The 15,666-nt window shown below is 40.6% G+C and overlaps 1 protein-coding gene across 1 annotated transcript in view; it reads left to right on the top strand.

The window, feature by feature from the left end:
• CRIM1 (cysteine rich transmembrane BMP regulator 1) overlaps positions 1-15,666 on the top strand; it is a 1,013,901-nt gene that overhangs the window by 838,292 nt on the left and 159,943 nt on the right. The gene's annotated exons all lie outside the window — the stretch shown is intronic.

Here is a 15,666-nt window from a genome sequence, read left to right as displayed (position 1 = left end):
TTTTATAAAATAAAAAAAGAAAGTCTTACTCACCTTGCCGATCCTCCATTGACCCGGGTCGGAGGCTTCCTGGTCCCATGCCAGAGCTCGAAAGCATTGGATCCGGAGCAGCCGGGATTATAATATTCTAACCTGTCTGCTCTTTTTTAATATGTAGTTGGTCAACTAGTTTAAAGCAAATTATTGGCACATGGCGTCTATGTCATCTTACCTGCCTCCAAAGAGAGAAGGTCACCTTCACGCAATGGAGATAGACTGTGTTAGAGAGTGGTATTTCCCCACTAATCCAATACGTCTTTCTTTGAAATATCTGATGGTCGTATATAGAGACAGATTAGGCCACCACGGTGTCATCGGGTATCAAAGTCTTCCAATAGGTACAGGGTCTAGGTGCAGAAATGGAACCTGTGGGTCCGTAAGAAGACAACTTTATAGCCAAAATTGGAGATTTATACTTGAAGTTTGGGCTTGGTCTAGTGTATATGCTGGGTAATTTTCCCGATATATAAGTGGAGGCTATGACAATTGTCTCAGGGTATGTTCACATGTCGCGTTTTTGCCATGATTTTTTCCTCTGCCCAATTTTGCCATGAAACACGTAGCATTTTACTGTCCCAGCCAAGTGAAAGAGAACTCTGATATCTCATGCACACAATGTAAATTTTTACCTGTCAGCTATTTTGCTGCATTTTTCACCCATTTTAATGATTGTGGTAAAACACGCTATAAGAATGCATAACATGCACCTGTTTTTAGAGCATCAATTTACTGCCAAGAGACACATTTTTGATGCAGGAATGTTTGCGGCAAATACATAACGTTTCACGCACCCTAAGCCTGTGTGCCCACGATGAGTTTTTGAAACTGCGTATTTTTGCTGCGTCAAAAACGCAGTGTCGTACAGTTCCAGCAAAATGGATGGGATTTATAGAACTCTGTCCTAGATGAGGAAAATTTGCAGGTAAAAAACACACATATGTTTTTAGTGTGTTTCTGCAGCGGAAACACATCAAAAACACATGTAATCCTCACATGAATGTTTTAATAAAGTTCTTTCAAAGCCAAATACCAGGAAATATGAAAAAACAAAGCAGCGTGACATAACAACAAGAGACAAAAAACGCAGCGTCAAACACGTGCTAAAAACGCATGTAAATAAAAATAAACACAAGGCCACGTGCACACATTGAGTATTTGGTGAGTGGGACAGTGGATGTTTGGGTTCATCGTGTTTGTCCACTCTTTAGTCCAAAGTTCAGTCTAGGTGCCTGAACGTGAACCTGAAAACCATAGAAATCAATGGGGACCCGAACTTTGGAGCTGGAAAAAATCTCAATCTCTCGCTCTCTTTCTGCAGAAGTCCGTGTTTGGAGTTCTGCATCGGAAACTAGGTGTCCGGTTTGAGCCTCAAACTTTACAGTTTGGGTTTGCTCATCTCTAGTGCTGGAGGGAGGATATTTTGTATTCTTTTCTGTACACTGACCTATACCAGTCAGACAGTGCCTAAAAGGACTCTTGTTTTTTGGCACTAGAGCCCTATCGTCATGTTTAGAGTATGCATTGGGAGCTTTTACAGTGTACTTAAGAAAAGTAGGGCCAAAATGTGATGTGACCTGGGCCATAGCTGTATATACTAAGGCTTCTGTTAGATTGCTGGTATCATAGATGAAATCCCATAGAAATTAAAGTCAATGCATGCTGGAACCTTCGCAATAAATATTTGAATGAAGCTTCCGCTTCTACTGCAATGTTGCCTTCTTTCTACCCGTAGCTGAATATTTGTGTGTAAAGTATACTGTAATGTTTTCAATTGTTCCAAATGCTGGACTTTCACTTTTTCTTGTTAATTTTGGACATTACATAGACATATACTGTAGACAATATCATGAGGTTAATTATTACATGTGAAAATCTCTTACCCACATGGAGGAATGCGTTCACGTTAATGACGCTGCGCTGGGCCTTTACCACTATTATTGGCACATGCCTTATGTCCCATATATGAAATAATGAGCATTAGGTGGAGCGTATTTTCTTTTGCAAAAATAGTATTTTACGTTAGAAGAACAAGTGCAGACTAGTGATGAGCGAGTATACGCATTGCTCGAGTTTCCCCAAGCATGTTCGGGTGGTCTCCGAGTATTTTGGCGTGTTCGGAGATTTAGTTTCTGTCGATGCAGCTGTATGATTTATGGCTGCTGGACAGGCTGAATACGTGTGAGTATTGCCTATTTGTTAGGGAATTCCCACATGTATTCAGGCTGTCCAGTAGCCATAAATCATGCAGCTGAGGTGACAGAAGCTAAATCTCCGAGCACGCCAAAATACTCAGAGACCATCCGAACATACTCGGGGAAACCCGAGCAACGAGTATACTCACTCATTACTAGTGCAGACACAATTTCCTCCTGGTCAAAAGTTAGTAGGACCTTTTCAAGACTTGTAATGAATGGTAACGTGCAGTTTTTTTTTGTTTTTTTTTACCTGGATATGATTTCCAGTCTGTACTCCGTACCCTTCACAACATAATGACAGACATACCTGGTTAGCAGAGCCAATGAAGAGATAGCTTTCTACCCGGCTGTGCAACAATTCAACCATTTTGTTCCAAATCTCACTCTGGTTCACAAACATCAGGTCATTTGTACATCAGTTCTGGACGATATCCAGACTTTACAAGTAAGTCATAAATGTAGGTTGGGTTATGGGATTGACAGCTATCAAGACATGGTGGAACATGACGGAGGAACCTGGATATATCACCATTGACCTGTAGTTTTACTTACGGTAATTTCCTAAATTGTTGAGATGAGAGGTTTTTATGCAAGGTGATTTGGCTGTAAAAGTGTGCATTTAAATTATTGGAAACTCACAAAATAAATGAATGTCTGCCTCACTAGCGGGGTCCTTACCGAAGAAAGGAGGTTGAGCGGAATAGATAAGAGTCACAGATACGTGCAGCATTAGTCAAACGCTTGCACAGCATGGAAAAGTGATTCCAGGTATCTACACTTGGCACCACAAACAATAGTCCTTCTTCTTGCCATGTTGCTGAGGGCATAAAGACTTGTATAAATCTGTGATTTTTCTTCCTCCATAATCTGCTTTTATCTTTCTGTGATAAGTCTTCTGGAAGAATCGGGGCGGCAGAGGAATCCGCACTATATTCATGAACGTGCTATGGATATGTAATTGAGAAATACGCTTACAGCAATGTGCCATCACATAAAGCGCCCTATTTCCAGCCTCCAAGACATAAAGGCGCTGAAGAAAATAGGCTACCATTAGCTATCATTAGACTGGAGAGCATTATGACTTTGCTGGCTGATACAATATATTGTCCCGACTCTTGAGTGCTCGCTGCCCAGTCTGGGTCACGTTATTCCCCTGCCAGTTCTGTGAAAATCGGCCTCTCTCAGAGTAGAGTAATTTAATTTCAGTAGATTGTGTGAAGCAGCGAAGATCAGAAACTTTTCAAAAGGGTTTTGAAATATTGTTTCACACTTCTCATTTAGTCGAGCTTTATAGAAAATGTATTTTTTTTTTTTTTTACCGGGCTCGTACATTATTTCCATCAAATACATCTATCCCGTTTTCCAATTTAGTTGACAGTGTGGTTTGGTTCTTTTTACCTGATGGCTCACAAGCTAGAGTTGGCCCCATAATTGTTTTTTGTTTGCGAAAGCCACTGAAGAATATATTGAATGACTTAACAATAGGACCAAGAAAGCACAAAGTAAATGTGTGTGATATAACCAGGCCTTCAGATGATAACTATTTCAACGGAAGATGACTTTTTAATTGAAGAACAAAAAAACTATATAAAAAAAAATATTGTTTAGATGTGAGTCATCTCAATCAGATTTCTACAGTTCGTCACCCATGTTGACAAAGTACTGGAACTGTTGAATAATTGGGATTTTATTCGCATGGGTCACCTTGTATACATGAGGCTTTGCTGACAGACTGCTGGATTTCCTACTAATTTTTCAAGTAAGAGAGTATACCAAGAGGAAAAGTCACTTTGGATCTCAATACCCATATTAAATTAATGGCTCAATAAAAGCAAGGTTTGGCATACTGCGTGTACAAATCCCAGTACGCATCCTGTGTGATGTAGATTGGGAGAAGCAGCCACCTGATTGTTTCTCCCTATGAAGACACGGCCACTCCCAGGCATTTGAATGTGCTCTCTAGGAGCTTTAATTTATCTGGGATTCAAACTCAGGACCTCTAGCCTAGAAGGCTTCTTTCGTGCCTTACATGGGATTCAAACTCAGGATGTCTAGCTGAGAAGGCATCATCTGTAGAAGCATAATGTACTTGCACATAGAGATAAATCTCTGCATACCAGTACATTAGTGGTGAAAAAAGCTGAAAAAATAAAAGTAGGAGTAATTTTTCCTGATAACGTTACTAAAAATAATGAAAACAATTAAAACAATTAAAAACAATTAAAACAATTATTTTTTTAAAATTTTTTTTACAAATAAATGTAGCAAACTGGTAAACTAAATGGAAATATGCTGGTGTACATGTGTTTGCTATGTTTGTGCGTTATATATTAAATCATTTGCCTTGAGTTAAAATGTTAAAATGTGCACATATATATCTATGTATACATTCAGCTGCTGCACTAAGTTTCCTTGACTGAATACTGCATGTGCAGTTCATTTCTTGTTGCTTCTTCAAAAAGGGCTCGAACAGCACATCCTGAAACCTCAGTCTGCTCTGAAATCCTTTCCTGGGAGAGATCTTGTTGATGCACTATAACTACCTTGGTCTTGTTGCTGTGATTGTTCTTACCATTGTGTATAACACAAGACATTAAACGTCTTCAGCAACCTCACCTTTGTAGGAGAGTTTGGCTGCTTTAATCCCCCTACGCATCTTTATCAGTTAATGACTATGTTTAAACCTTCATATGAAAATAATGATCATTATCACCTGTTTGGTGTAATTGGTTACTCATACACCTGACTGTTAATCTTGCAAAATCCCTGATTTAGATGTTTGGTGCAACTTCCCTGCCAAATTTCTTGAAAAACTGTGTACAAGTCTGTCTAGAAGAATTTATGTTGTTGTGAAGGCAAAGGTTGGTCACACCAAATATTGATTTGATTTAGATAATTTTTTGGGCTATTCACTATGTGTTTGGTTCACTGACCAATATAAATTAAGACTTCTATTTTTTAAAGAATGTTTACTTTGCTGCATTTTTGTACACAGGTCTAAAAATTTGCGCTGTACTTTGCCAATGTTTTACAGGTCAAAGTTGACAACCTTGTTCTATTGGTAAAAAATATGAATGATATTCAAAGAAAAGAATTGCTGTATAGATAGATAGGACCGGTGAACACGTGACAAATTTTTTAAGGTGCTATTGACATTAATTTCTCCCCATATGTCGTAACAACCCATCCAATCCACACAGACAAAGAAATCAAATGACAGATGTCCATAAGTTAGGTTATGTGTAACAATGAGAAATGACACAGAGAAAAAGTATTGAGCATGCTTCCTGAAATTTATTTAATAATTCGTACATAAGCCTTTGTTGATGATGACGGCTTCAAGATGCCGGCTTCAAAATGCCTTCAGTATTGAGAAACTAGTCGCATGCATTGCTTAGGTTTGATTTTGACCCATTCTTCCACACAAACACTCCTCACATTATGAAAGCTACGTGGGCTCCTTCTATGGACTGAGCATTAGTTCCTTTCATAAATTTTCTGTTGTTTGAGGTCAGGTGATTGGCTGGACCATTCTAGCAGCTTTATTATCTTTCTCTGAAACCAGTTGAGAGTTTCCTTCGCTGTGTGTTCGGGATCGGTATCTTACTGAAATGTCCAGCCTCGTTTCATCTTCATCATTATACAAACTCCCGGCCAAAGCCCAGCCAGTAGATATGGCCTTGCTCCATACACGTGTGTGCTTTGGCCATGAGTATGTATAACTCATACATACCCTCCAGTCTTGGTTCCGAAACAGGTGAATCCCCGCAGCTCACAGTGCGTGCCCTGGGGGGGATTTATAAGTCTTCCGTCACACAGAGTGATGGCAGACTTTTCGATTTGGACTGGACAATCCCTTTAATTTATGGACATCTGTGGTTTGATTTCCTTGCCTGTGTGGATTGGATTGGTTGTTTCTGACATCTGTTGAGAATTTCATGTCAATAGCACCTTTAGAAATACAGGGTGAGCCATTTATATGGATAAACCTTAATAAAATGGGAATGGTTGGTGATATCAACTTCCTGTTTGTGGCCCATTAGTATATGGGAGGGGGGAAACTTTTCAAGATGGGTGGTGACCATGGCCTTCTTTTTGAAGTTGGCCATTTTGGATCCAACTTTATTTTTTCCAGTGGGAAGAGGGTCATGTGACACATCAAACTTATTGAGAAATTCACAAGAAAAACAATGTGGTGTGGTGCTTGTTTTTAACGTAACTTTATTCTTTCATGAGTTATTTACAAGTTTATGACCACTTATAAAATGTGTTAAAAGGGCTGCCCATTGTGTTGGATTGTCAATGCAACCCTCTTCTCCCACTCTTGACACACTGATAGCAACACCGCAGAAGAAATGCTAGTACAGGCTTCCAGTATCTGTTGTTTCCGATGCTGCACATCTCGTATCTTCACAGCATAGACAATTGCCTTCAATAAGTTTGATGTGTCACATGACCCTCTTCCCATTGAAAAAAATAAAGTTGGATCCAAAATGGCCGACTTCAAAATGGCCGCCATGGTCACTACCCATCTTGAAAAGTTTCCCCCCTCCCATATACTAATATGCCACAAACAGGAAGTTGATATCACCAACCATTCCAATTTTATTTAAGTGTATCCATATAAGTAGCCCCACCCTGTATATTTATTTGGTGACGTGTTCAATATTTATTTCACCTGCTATAGATAGATAGATACGACTGATTTTTCTGGGTCAAGTTTTCTGTGCGTTTTTTCCCTGAAGCTTCAAAACAGAGTATTACAGTATAATATTGCATGCAGCCTTTTGAGTCAGCAGATAAATGTCTCATGACCACTGGCCACTGTTTGCTAGCACCTCTTTGTTCGGGCTCATAGAGTGTGATTAAGTGACCTGACAACCTGTTATTTTAATATCCTGCAGTCATCTTGAATGAGGATTTACATACACTATACGCAAACACTATGCGGTCATAAATATAATATAGCAACCACTTTAACCATAAGACTACAACACATTCTGGATTGTCTCCATTGCATAGCGCTACCACAGGACTTTGGGTCTAATGCCCCATCATTCAGCGTCTCGTATCTTCGCTCTCCTGCATGGAAATTGGTACTTTATATAGATAAAGCTACTGTGACTCCGTAATGATCCCAAATTGTCATGTAGCAATGTACATTCTCATATGTATCCAAATCACTAATACTTCTTGATGGTTAGCAAAAAGTCGATGATCATGATTAAGCAATTAATGAATTATTCACTTTAGCATAGGCCATTGACTAATTAATTCCTTTGCCTCCAGGTAATTTCATGTTGTGAGCAGATTATTTTCTGTTATATAATAAACTGTTGGTTCTTCCTCATTTGCAAAAAATAGGTTTTAATGGGTCTAGTGCAGTAGACACTGTATGTTATTAGAGGGTTCATATATTTCTATCATCTGTTCAGAGATGTAAATGTTAAGAATTGTACTTTAATGATATACCGTAACCACGGCATAGACTCGCCCAAATAAATGAATAGTAAACTCTGCTCATGTATTAGAGCAGGGGTCCCCAACCTGTAGCTCGGGAGCCACATGTGGCTCGCAGGTCCGTGATGTATGGCTCGCGACTGTCTGCCAGCTTGGTGCCCTATCACCAGGTGTAGCAAACAGCTAATAAGAGTAGATCTCTAGATGGTGACTTCTGTGTATAGCCCTGCACAGAGGAGCAGATCTGAATGGTGGTAAGATAGGAAACCCTGAAGCTTGGCATACTGCCTTGGTGTGATTTCAGTGGAAAAGCTTTGACTGTAATTATACCGGCAATGGAGGCTTTGGTTGTCACTACTGTGAGTGGGGAAAACGCTGAATGTGGCTCGCAACCCTCTTTTATAGATGAATGTGACTCTCAAGGTCAGAAAGGTTGGGGACCTCTCTATTAGAGAATTGATTACCCTTCCTAATATACTCCTGTTATCAGGATGATCTTTTGGGTCCATGTCGGGGGTCATTGCTGTCCAATAACATTATGACTTTGTTACATTTTGGATGATCATTGCATAATGTGTAATGATGATAATATATTGTGTAATTGAATAAGATAGAATAAAAAAAAATAATCCATTAGTTTGACCTGTTACTTCTATATTTTCATTGTGATCAAAGCTCCTTTTTTTTCTGTCACTAACTACTAATAGGCTCCAAATATGACATTTCTGAAAGTAACTACCGTATTTTTCGGACTATAAGACGCACCCCAAAGTTTCAGAAGGAAAATAGGGAAAAAAATTAATGTGTCAAATGGGGGTCCGTCTTAGGCCTGTTTCACACTTCCGTTTTTTCAAATCCGTCAAAATCCGTTGGTTTCCGTAAAAAAACGGATCCGCCATTTTTTTGCAGGATCCGTTTTTTTTTGTCCCATAGACTTCCATTAGTGGTTACCGCGGATCCGTCAAAAAAACGGATCCGTTTTTTTAAAAACGGATCCGTTTGCATCAGTTTCCGTCAAAAAAACGGAAACGGATCCGTTTGGCGGACACAAAAACGGAAGTGTGAAACAGGCCTTACAGTCCTAATTCAGCTTTCCAGGAAGGGGATCAGCAGGGCTGGTGGAGCGGGGTCACAGGAGATGTTCGGTGGTCCGGCAATATGACTCCCATTCCAGGCAGGTGCGGTGGCCTCCGGGAAATCCCATCCCAGACTGGTGCGATAGGTTTGGCGGTGGTGCTCAAGGCTCTGCCGGCAACTTGTGAAAGCCCGGAGGCCCTGCATATCCACTGCTGCGATGCGGTGGCCTCCGGGAAATCCCATGTCAGACTGGTGCAACAGGTTCAGCAGTGGTGCTCTGTGGTGTGGGGGTCTCCGCTGGCATCTTGTGAAAGCCCGGTGACCCGGCATATCCATTGCTGCGATGTGTTGCTCTGGGAAAATGGCCGCCAGGGGCGACGCATGCTCAGATTGAGATCTTGGCAACGAGATCTTGTCCCGAGATCTCGGGAGACGAGATCTCATTGCCGAGATCTCAGTCTGAGCATGCGCCGGTCCCTGAGGCCATTTTCCCGGAGGCCACCACATCGCAACAGTGGAAGTGTGGGGCCACTGGGCATTCACAAAATGCTGGCGGAGCCCCCCCCCGCACCACAGAGCACCACCGCCGAACCTGCCGCACCAGCTTGGGAAGGGAGTGTGATTATCACCCGGCGGCGTTGGACTGGGACCACCGCAGAATCGTCCGACTCCAGCTGCCGCCACAGTATTTGTAAGTATTTGGGGAAAAAAGTGCATTTTATAGTCCGAAAAATACGGTATATTAGTCAGTGGCTTTCAGCTATAGATCTACGTCCATCAGTGTGAGAGTTACTAATCTTACATTAAGGGTTAAGAGTTCTCTAGGCTTAAAAGCACATTACATGTTTCTAGCACACCTCTATACATATGTTCGCATGTTGTTAGATGGTGTGTGCCTAAAGAAAATACTAATTTATTGAGTAACGTCATTATCTACTCTTAAAGATTGTCAAATCCTATTTCCTATACTTGATTTGTTTCCGACTGATAAGCACTTTCTGCTGTGCTGCCATTTCAGTGTGAAGGTCATTCTTAAGAGTAGGGATTCTCCATTCTTATCTTTTTATGTCTTAACTGATAATATATATACAAGACAACCTCACCAGAGTCTCTCTCTGAGAAGAGTCTGCACAGGTCATGTGCACCAAACTGCAAGTGTCACTTGTTGCTGTGGACAGTAACCATTTTGTGTGCCCCAACTGGGACTATCTCAGCCGTGTCTGAGTCACCAATGAATGTGAGCCCTCCGAGCCTAAACCAGGACCTTTACTGCCATCTGGGCGAGACCCTGTTATTGCTTTGCCTTTGTTGGAAAAGGACTGTGACTTTGGAGCCAAACTGCAAGGAAAAGGCTTTTTAATTTTCAGAATTAGTAGGGGTCCCAGAGGTGTGAAATAAATCTATTATTAAGTGATGGGATATCCAAGCACTATGTCATCACTAGCCAAGATGGGAATACCCTGTATTCAAGTTGATCAGTATGGGAAAGTGTAATTTCCTTTCTTACATTATAACATATTGCACATTGTAAGTAATAGCAGTTGTGAAATTAGACTCGAATTCTGGATGAAGGTTCTAGGGTAGAGATGTTTCTTCATTGAGATTACTGATACTATGAGCTAAAATATCCGGTGATTAGATGACTCTGTTTCTGGCTTGGAATGAATAAAGTCATGAGAAGATATTACCCCTAAATTAGACACTTGAAAAAATGTCCTCTATAAAAAGAATTGTCAATTTCAAAACTGTTGTTTGAACTAAATATGTCCAGTATATGGAATATTAGTGATTGCTATGCATCGGTACTGAGTGGCCCTAGTGCGTACATAGGTATCACACACCTCTCCCGTGGCCCTACCTTTACTATACAGAATAGTGCAAGCTTATCTTTAAAATAGATGTTTGAATTCATTGCAAAACCGAGCAGCATTTAGATGTGATAATAATAGGAGACAATAGGGAATACTTTACAAAGTGCCAGTAACAATATTAGATAAGAGTCAGTGATAAGCGGTCATAGAGGAGCGCTTAGGAAGTAACCCAGGGACAGACAAGGATGTCAGGTTTCCACCGCAGCTCCAGCCGAAAACCTCCAATGGAGGATAGGAGCAATGAGAAAATGGAAAACGGTCTTAGGAGCGCAGGAAAGAGACTAAGACAAGAGATGGGGTTAAACCACAACGCGTTTCGACGGAGGATCCGTCTTCATCAGGTGGAAGTTTATTCATGACAGTCAAAACAGTCACATGTTATGACAAGATGACATCATATATTATAATAAAAAAATTAAAAAAAAAGATAAAAACAACCTATATAAAACGTGAGATTAAACAGCATGAGGTAAACAAGTTTTAAATGTATAAACTGTGCAAAAAGGAGCAATAAAGTAATATAGTTAAAAATGAATAAAATTATTTACAGGTTAGTAGACCAATAAAAAGACCAATAAAAAAGCGAGAACCCATATTAATAATAAAAGCATGTAAACAATAGCATCTAGGTAAAACGCACTGATGATAAAAAGGCATATATGTCATTCCCAGAGCTGTTCCTTGTAAATTTGTTTAAGGTTTTACAATACTTTCGTCTTATGGTAGATAGGAAGGTGGGTTTTAGATGGTTGCCTAAGTCCTACCCATAAATACCCTTGGTAATGTAAATGATTTGTTGGCACTCTTCCTATTACCCAACACCCTGGGCTCGTGCCCCGGCGGCCCACAGTTATTGTCTCCCGCCGCGTAGGCCTAGTCTAACTTTAGAGCACTAAGGGACTGCCTCCGAATTCTCTATCAGATGGTTAATTGTTTATTTCTATTATTTCAACCATGTTACTTAAAAGTCAAGAATAAAATCCGCCGCCGCTGTCACTCATGAGGCGAAAATAACGATAGAAGCCAGACTCGTGCCCTTGCGGTGGGGGCAGCGGTGATTTCCTGCAGCATGTTTGCTCGTTCTGATAGTAGCTATCATTTTGAAGAAAGTGAGATGTGTAAGGAAGATATGATACTTTGATGTCTGCTAGCTGTCTTTTATTGAGTGTTCCTTTGGAATATGAGTATTTATATGAACCAAATGCACTGCGTGCTATATTTCAGTTCTAGCGCTGGCACGGATGATCGAGTTATATTGTCAGCTCAATGCAGTGTAAAGTTCTTTATCACTTCTCTAGCTGTCACATACCAGTAGTTTTATGGAAGTGTCTTCCAGGATAGGGCTGCACTGGGGTTCTGATGGTTTAGTGTTACAAAGTATTAACCCGAGAAATGCAGATTTTTATCTTAAGGGCTGTGCTAAATTATGGGCTTTAATGGCCTGCAGCGGAAAATTATGATAAGTTTGTCTGAACCGTGGCCTTTTTCCTGATTGATTTTGATCTTTCATGCTCTCACATTTTGATGGATTCCACAGAATATTACGTTAATGATTTTTTTTTTCCTCGTTTGAATGAATTTATTTTTGGCAGAGAATGGGTCACTTGTATCACTAAGATATCATTAGTGTATTCTGTAGTGGGATAAAAGGAGAATTCATAGAAGGAAATGGGTTATTCATCGCTACTTGTCTATATTAGATATTTATTGCTCATTACCCTCTGATCTTTGAACCCCTTAGCTATGATTGTCCTACATTCCCTGACACTTATGACAATCCTGTTAAACACTATGTAACAATTTTGCCTAAATTATGAAGATGATAGCAATTCTATGCAAAGTCTGGAGTGTCAGCACCTAGAATCCAGTTGTTATTTAACATGTTGGTCATCTTGACATGGAGCAGGGGACGAGCAGTGCAGTCCCATAGTCAATGAGAAAAGTGGAAATGAGGAAGCTCGACCTTCAGATTCCAGTGCTTAGGTCTCCAGTGATCAGTACGTTATTTCCCATTCGATGGATAAAGAATACCTTACAAACTTTGTACTAATTGTTTAAGACTTTTTCCACCTCACATGCAGTCCTATAGTCAATGAGAAAAATGGAAACGTGTATGCCCCACCTTGGATTCTCAGTGCTCAGTCACTAAGTTATCCCCCATTCAATCCATAGGGTATACATTACAAATTTTGTTCAAATCGTTTAACATTTCTTCCACTATACATGCTGTCTCATAAACAGTGAAAAAAGCGGAAATGCCTATCCTCAACCTCTGCACCATTCAGACAGGAATTTGCAGAACTCTTTCTCAGGATCTCTGTGCTCTGGCCACAGCAATCATTAAGTTATCCCTGAGTCAATGGATAAGGTATACCTTACAAACCTTGTGTAAATCGTTTAAGATTTAGTTTTCTTTAAAAGACCCTGTGATGTAATGTTTGCTACTAAGTATCACCACAACTTGTAATGAGCATTCTTATTTTTGTCTCTGACAGCTGTGGCAAAATAGATAGAGGAAAGCTTTTATGGCTGATATAGACATGTCCTAAGAGATGCCTGCATTGATAAGGCTTCTTTTACACTTACCGGGTTTTTGCGGGCTGTATTGCCGTGATTTTGCGGTCTTCCGGGCCGCAAAAACCTTCTCTTCCCACCAATTTGTTAACAGGGAAAAATACGGCTATCCGCAAATACAATGTACCACAAAAACAAGCTACCGTTGCTTTTGCGGTACCATTGAAATGTATTGCGGCTGTATCCGTGAGCTATCTCGATATTTTTTCACAGCCGTATATACAGCCCTCACGGCCGTACGGTACACGGCACTCCCGATGAATTTTTGCGGGCCATTTTTGCGGACCCATAGAAATCTATTGGGGCCGCAAAAACAGCCCACAAAAACATGGCAAGGGTAAAAGAATCCTATCAGTGCTTCCTTTTAGTTCACTTGAATAAGGCTCATCTTTACAGCGCAGACGAGAGGATGGGCTCGTTTACACTGGCAATGCGCTATGTTAAACGACCAGCAAGTGCTTTCCAGTTGGCGGCTCCATAGTAGCCTTATTACACAGGCTTCAGATACGCACTCAATGATTGGTAATAGTTCTCAGCAGTATGATCGATAGACAAACAAGCAAAGTACTCACAAAAAGATTATCGCTCTCAGCAACCCATTGTCCCGTGTAAACAGGACTCTCGCAACCAAAAGCAAATAATCTTTACTTAGTGTTTTGTTGGCTCATCGGGTGATCGCTAGCCGGTTTAGAGTGCACGATTTTCGGGAAGCTAACATTCCTAGTAAACACTTATAGATGGTAATTATGCTCTAAGTTATCTATTCTCTGAATGGCAATGGCTTTTATTGGAGGTTGAGAGTTGTAGAATGAGTCGAGTATGAGGACTCCTCCTTCCTATCTTGTAACCTCTCAAGAGTACAATATTTTACTATTCATCAATGATTGAAAAAGATTTGAGCTGTGCACGCCGCCTTTAATGATTTTGATAATTTAAGATTATTACTATGCAGTTTATTCTACCATTATGTTTTTTTATGTTTGGCAATAAATTCTAATACTTGTTTAGCATGCCCTGTAACTATCAGGCTACGAGGAGGAATAACTGGGGAATTCCTGAAGAACTGGTCGCAATATTCCCATCCCATTGGAGTGTAGACAGCTTTTCCTTGCAGCAGGCTCAGGCTGATCCTTTCTGTGTGTAATAGTGCAGCTCCAGCTGCTGACACCCCGCATGCTGCTGTAGTGTCACACAATGTGTTTTTCTAATTGTACAATCGAAGGCTAAGTAGTACCCTGTGCCGTGCCTTCAGCCCACAATAACACACTGATCCTGATCCAGTGTACGAGCAACTAAACAATGTCTGAATAGTGGATTTGTAAAATGCTCAAAAATACCATACCAGTTGTCTAAATTCCACGGCCCAATCAGTAACATTGGAAATAGAGGTGGATCCAGCACAGCCACCAAGATTGGAGGTGCAAACCCCTAGTGTCCAAGCCAGAGCCAATGGCGCCCCCTTTTGCAGTGACAATTGATGTGCTCAATACAACATCAAAGGTAATACAAGGTTAAGACTGGCCATGACATGCAATGTATTCATTAACGTTCTCTAGATCTTACTGGACAACTAAGGCCATGGTCACTGTGTGGCACACATTTAGCTTAAAATGAATCTGTCTTCACTTTTTTCCCTGTAATTTGAGAGAATCATAATGTAGAGAGAGACACCCTGATTCCAGAGATGTGTCACTTACTGTGCTGCGTAGTGTAGTTTTTATAAAATCACTCGTTTATCAGCAGGAGTAATCCAACCCTGTTCACACCACTGATTGCCAGCTTTCTGCCTATGCACAGTGTACACAGACATCTTCCAATCAGTGTTGAAGGTGGGGTTATACAGGGCTCAGCATTCAGAGAACTGGTACATATACAGCAGATAAATCAGTTTTTAATCAAAACTGCAGCACCCAGTAAAATAAGTGACACATTGCTGGAATCGGCATCTTTGCCTCTACAGTATGCTGCTCTCAGGTGGTGTGGCAGAAACCTGTTAACAGTAAATTCTCGCAGTCCATTCAGTGCTCATCGCTTATAGTGGGCTAGGCCCATGACAAATGAGCGTGCTTTTGGCATTCGTTAGGACTACGCTAAGATAACATTTTGTGCATTGCAGCTCCAGACTGTATGATTACAGTTACAGGCTTTAGTACGCCTCCTCCTAATCAATATGAAATGAGAACATAGAAAAGCCTGTACTGTGTGATTATATGGGTACAAATTCTATTTATAAGGTCCTATTAGGCTCTCACTATTCTTAGGGCTTTTCTACCTCTCTGAGCTTTCTTCTCAAGCCCTAATGTTCGGAGAGGTAATGAGAATTGCAGCATAATTGCAGTATTATACAGCGCGGCTGCAATCGAAGTGAAGTTGAGCAATGCAGCTCCACTAAATCCATGCCCTTGAAATATCATAACATAATTGGTGCTCGGAGACTTACAAAGACACTC

The sequence above is a fragment of the Dendrobates tinctorius genome, unplaced genomic scaffold, assembly GCF_039654945.1.
Source record: "Dendrobates tinctorius isolate UK_male_01 unplaced genomic scaffold, ASM3965494v1 ptg000250l, whole genome shotgun sequence".
NCBI lineage: Eukaryota > Metazoa > Chordata > Amphibia > Anura > Dendrobatidae > Dendrobates > Dendrobates tinctorius.
Note: the sequence above shows the minus strand (reverse complement) of the source record. Positions and strands in the feature narration are given on the sequence as shown.